Below are 6086 nucleotides of genomic sequence, written 5' to 3' on the forward strand. Positions count from 1 at the left end.
TTCTTTTCACAGTAGTGAGAGAGCCAGACTGTTTGCTTTGTTTTCCCCTTTCTGAGTTCTCAGTTCGTACCCTAAGGTCGCTGTTCGTGACTGTGTCCCACATCATAAGCTGAGCTTCAGGAGGAATGACGTTCATTAAACCTGTGTCCCCCAGCTCTGTCCAAAACAGAGCCTCCTACAGCATTCATAATACACAAAACTCATAAGACAGAGCTACTGGGGCCTGGGGAGGTGACTCTGTGGGCTAAGTGCTTGATGTGCAAGGATGCACACCTGAATTCTGAGGACTTTTGTCTAAAAAAACAAGAAAAGAGATAGACACTCAGCCTTGGCCTCTGGCAGATTCGAAGGCATAAGCGCACATACATGAATGCACACATACAAATACAAAAGGAACATGGTAGTGAGTATAATATCAAAGTAAAAATAAAATTAACCTTTAAAAAGGCTGGTTGGAGCAGGAAGTAGTTTGGAAAGAACAAGGCCCAAATTCCCAAATATTGTGTATAAATGTTTTCATTTAATTGTACTTTGTTATATAAAATAAAATAATAATAATAAAAAAAAAGGCTGGTTGGCTGGGTGGTGGTGGTGCATGCCTTTAATCCCACCACTTAGGAGGCAGAGACAGGCGGCCTCTGTGAGTTAAGGGACTATTGTGGTCAACAGAGAGAATTCCAGGACAAGGTCCAAGGCTACAGAGGAAACTCTGTCTTGAAAAACATAAAAAGGCTGCTTGGATTATCCCCCCCCCCCATGTTCAAAGGGAAAAAAAGGAAAATATATGAAAATATACCTTAGAATATTTGTTATTAATAATATAGAAAAGTTTAAGTAGAACAATATATATATATTTCTTTAAATCTAAGATGTCATCAGCTGTAGAATTTATCTTGTACCATAGAGGAGGAAAAATGTCACCAATGACATAGATAACATATTTTCTTATCAATTGGTGTATGTGTATGTGTGTGTACCAGACATTGTTCCTAAGGTTTCATACATGTTCAGTATGCACTAAAATAGATATTAATTTTATTATAATTTGTATATGTTTATTATGCAGTCTTGAGGAAATGGGCAAAAATAACTTGGTATAGTTAGTACTACCGTCATATTTCCTCCCTTTCTCCATCCCTCCTCCCTCCTTCCATCCTTCCTTAGTTTTTTCCAGACAATTTTTCTGTGTAGCCCTGGCAGTACTGGAACTCACTCTGATGCTGATCTGCCAGAGACTGGCCTGCCTCTGTCTCCTGAGTAGTGAGATTAAAGATGTGCAGTGCCATCACAAGACTTGTTTAAACATTTTGAACCCAGATTGGCCTTGAACTCCTGATCTATTTTTTTTTTTAAATTGTCTTAGTGTTTTCTAAATTCCTTTTCAATTCAGAGTCATTGGTGTCCATTGTTGCAATATTGTCCTCTGTGAATAGCATGTTGGTGATGAAGGGATGGCTCTCGGCTGATTTGCTCCTCCAGAGTTTGATTCTAGCACACATGTCAGGCAGTTTACAACCTCCTGTAACTCCAGCTCCAGGGAATCCAACACCTCTAGGCTTTACAAGCACCCACACACATGATATGCACTCATACACAAATACATTAAAATGTAACTGTTAATGTGATGGTTTGAATAAGAACGGCCCCCATTGTGAATGCTTAGAAGGAAGTGAAACTGAAAGGATTAGGAGGTGTGGCCCTGTTGGAGTAGGTGTGTCCTGTTGGAGGAAGTGTGTCACTGAGGTTGGGCTTTGAAGTTTCCAAATGCATTTCCCAAGCTCAGTTTCTCTCTCCTCCCTCCCTCTTCTCCCTCCTGCTCTCAGCTACTTCTCCAGCACCATGCCTGCTACCATGATGGTAATGGACTGGACCTCACAATCAAATGCCCTCTCTTAGGAGTTGCTGTGGTCATGGTGTCACTTCACAGCGGTAGAATAGTGACTAAAACAATTAGTGATGCACGATTTCTACTGTTCCACTGTTTTTGCAGTAATGTCTTTTAATAAACTGTCTTTGGGGTACAGTTGTGAGGATGACAATTGTCAGGACTGCTTTCAAATGAACCAAAAAGAGTCATGAGACTCACCCTAGTCCATATGTTTGAAAATGCCAAGAAGTTATGTCTTTCCAGCCCTGAACCAGAGATACAAATGTCCCAAGTGGAACATATGTAACACGGAATGAGCCTTAAAAGTTCCAAATGATTTTCTTTGACAACAGGTACACCCTCTTGTGCATGCCACTGTACAATATGGTGTGTAACGGTATGGAAGGTTTCCTGTGTTTGAAATTAGAGACAGATGTTGACAGTGGTTAGAAATAATTTGTCTAATATTGTGTATAAATGTTTGTTTTCATTTAATTGGACTTTGTTATATAAAATAAAATAAAATAATAATAATAAAAAAAAGAAATAATTTGTCCAGACATCAGTAAAGCTGAAAGGCCTCATGTTGAAACAGGGAGGCCCTAAGATGCTATATGCATTTTATTGCAAGTCTGTTGGCTTCTTTAGAATTAGACACTTAGCAGAGAGACTGCCAGCTGTAGTAGTGAGTTATGCTGTGGGGGCTAGGACCTCGATCCTTTTCTCTTTGATCACCAGATTGCACTCTGGAGTAAGTGACTCCTGTAAGATAAACCTGGCTTATGCATGCATACTATAATCTGCATTCTGTAATCAGGAACCATGGCTAGTTAAAGAAAAGGTGGAGGCTGTTAGTCTTTAGCAATGCTTTTGAAGAGCCCCACTGGTTCTTTTTGCCCAGGAAGCCTCACCCTGGATGGCTGATCACTCGTTGTGTTGGGTAGAGTCACTGCATGAATCCTGACACTAGACTGCCAGGGCTGCTTTGCACAGAATTCTCCCAGTTAGGTCATAGCAGCAGTCCCAGTGAGACAGGGTAGAGATTGACACTAATCCTCAAAGACCTGAGGACTTGGCCTCATGTTGCTCTCAGACCAGCTAGGACCTCTTGGCAGTAGTCCTGACCCTTGTGCACATTGCACCCCTAACGCGGTTAAATAAGGATCAGGATAAACAAATAGGCTGAATAGATGTTTATTCAAGGAGAAATAACTTACAACCTAGACAGATGAACACCAGGAAGTTCAACCCGATCCTCTCCTGTCCGAGTCCCGCCAGCAAGAGAGCTTTTCCTGGCTCTCCCTCCAACATCCTTCCACAGGTCACTCCGCCCATGGCTCCACCCCCCAATGGGCGTGGTCAGTGCCACAGAAGGACTATCTCACTACACACCCCTGAATATTGAGAAATTCTTTGACAGTGCACCCACCCCCATCTCCTCTATGGACTCCGTGATCTGTGTCACTGTATAGGGTCTGGAGCAGTGGTTCTCCTCCTTCCTAAGCCCTTTAATACAGTTCCTCCTGTTGTGCTGACCCCGACCATTAAGTTATTTATTGCTACTTCATAACTAATTTTGCTGCTGTTGTGAATCATAATGTAAATATCTGATATGCAAGATTTATGATATGTGACCCCATGAAAGGGTCATTTGATTTCTAAAGGGATTGGGATCCACAGGTTGAGAACCACTGGTCTGGAGATAAGAGGACCTGTTTGTCCTCAACCCATCATCAGAGAAAAACTTGTTACCAAGAACAGCCTAGACAGCATAGATGCAGGGCATCCTTGCAGTGCCCTGGCTATTGGTTCTTATTTTCATCAAATGTCAACATAAATGAAGCGGTGGGGTTTTATTTTTGTTCACAAATTATAAAGAAAGGTTTAACGTAAACACTACCTTTGCTCTTAAGAAAAACTTAGAAATAGCTATAGCCAAGTATCTGACCAAATGCAGCTGTCTTTACACAACTGTGATAGGGCAGTCATTAAAAGATTGTTGGACAATTGAACTTTGTAGAACATCCCAACTTAGCCACTTCAAAACCAGACAGCTCATCAGGGCTTCCACATAGAGTGAAGGAGAAAGATGATGAAATGACAAAACAAGCCATTAAAAAGATCTGTCCTGTTTTCTCAAGGTATCTCTACTCACTAGGATTACTGCACAAGGGTTCTTTAGAGGAAGAGAATTGATGGTACATTCCAAAGAGGATTTGTTAGATTGGCTTATACAGTGGGGCTGGGTAGTCTAACAATGGCTACTCTCATGCTGGAGAGGCTAAGAGCCTAGACTACTCAGTTCTGCCTCTGCAGTCCTTATCTGGAAGGATTTCCAGGACATCCCTGGTCTTCTGTCCATGTTTGAAGGCTAAAGAAGCTGGGCCCTGATGACAGTGGCAGCAGCGACCGCAGAGTAGATGCATGTGCTAGCAGGAAGTGAAGGTGGCCGGTGAGAAACAGAACTGCTCCTCCTTCAGGCCCTTTGTACCAGAGCTGATGCCCACTCTTAAGGAACTTCACCCTCAGTCAGCCCTTGCAGGGGTCCCAAGGAATGGCCCTTGGTTGATCCACTTCCAGTTAAGTTGATACCATGCTCAACCATCATAATCACATTCAGCTGTAAATAATTGAGAACCAAATTATAGATTTTCCTCACTCTTGTCACAGAGCTTGGCATGTACTTTGGCTGCCATGACAACTCCTCTCCCTCATTTCTTCACCATTTTCATTATGTGTTTTTCACTTTAACTGCCTAACACAGCACCGAGACTTCCATCGTCATGCCCACACCCACCCCATCAACAAAATAGAAAAATAAGGATAAAGACTCCTTGCTGTTTGAAAGACTGTCTCTCTGCTTTCATATTGGTCATAGCGCCACATACACTGCAATGAGACTAAAACAGATCCATTTGTACAATAATGGTCTTATGCACATGCTGTTGTATTCATTCTGCCTGGTAGACAAAGCTCAAGAGAGGAAGGATCATAGAGGACCACAGGAGTGGCTGTTGTTCTTTTGTTCCAGTTATAATAATAAAAGGCTGAGAGGGGGTGGGGGTGAGGACCCTAGGTGAGGGTCCCAAGTGAGTGGGGTCCCAAGGTAAGGGACCCCGTGGGAGAGCATAGCAAGTTCCATAGCAGGTGAGGGTGACCGAGGCAGCAAGGCAGAGGGAATAACATGCCAGGCAGATAGAGCTTCAATGAGGAATTTATTTAGAAAGGGGAGTGAGGGAGAAGGGAAGAGACATAGAGGAACCTGAAACAAAAGAGGAGAGAGGGAAGAGAAGAAGGTAGCTGGTGGCCAACTGAAAGCAAGAGAGAGAGAGAGACAGAGAGAGGAAGAGAGGTAAGTAGCAGGGGTCTGACTTTTAAAGGGGTTCTTTACACCTGCCTGCAGACTAGTACTCATGGAACCTTGGGCTGACCAGAGTCCTGCCTGAGTACATTCTGCCAGGTGACCTGGGGGGGGGGGTAAGTAGGGCAGCGAAATGCCTGAATCCTTACTGTGGCTCCATTCCATCTTGATATAAGGTCAGAGAGTTTGAGTCTATCCTTGTTCCTTCAAGGTTAAAAGACAGGATGTTTGGCCTAAGGTGTGGCTACTGGAGGATGTTTTGCCTGAGGTGTGGTCAATGGGTGTCTTACCTAAGCAAGGGGATATTTGGTTTAGGGTGTGGTTATTTGATGTTTTGGGCATTAAGGAGGTAATTCCATTTATTTGTTCCTTTTATCATGGTAAAGAAGTCTTTTGCCTCCCCCCCCCCCCTTTTGAGTGAGGTATATAACACTTTGAGTAGTAAACTTGGGGCTGATCACAGTATTCACTGAATGCCCTCCCAACTCTATCTTCTGTTTCTTGGCTATTTCTTTCCTTAAGCCACACCCCTCCAGACAAGTTGGCTGGACTGGACAAAGGACATAGTTCGCCTCGTGGCTTCAGAGGGTATTAGAATACCTTGCTGGAGAAGACCTGGCAGAGCGGCAACATTCTGTGGCAGCAGGAACATGTGGGAGAGGCTGCTTACATGGAAGCAGTCCAGGAACCAGAGAGGGACCAGAGCCACCAGCCAGATATAAAATCTTTCAAGGCTTACTGCTACTCCCATCTCCCATCAGCTAGTGTTCTGGAATATTCATTTAAGATGTGTTGCCTTCATTTATGCCATGGAATATTTGTTTAATGATGCAAAGATGTGTTGTATTATTTTATGTT

This window comes from Phodopus roborovskii, unplaced genomic scaffold (genome assembly GCF_943737965.1).
Source record: "Phodopus roborovskii unplaced genomic scaffold, PHOROB, whole genome shotgun sequence".
NCBI lineage: Eukaryota > Metazoa > Chordata > Mammalia > Rodentia > Cricetidae > Phodopus > Phodopus roborovskii.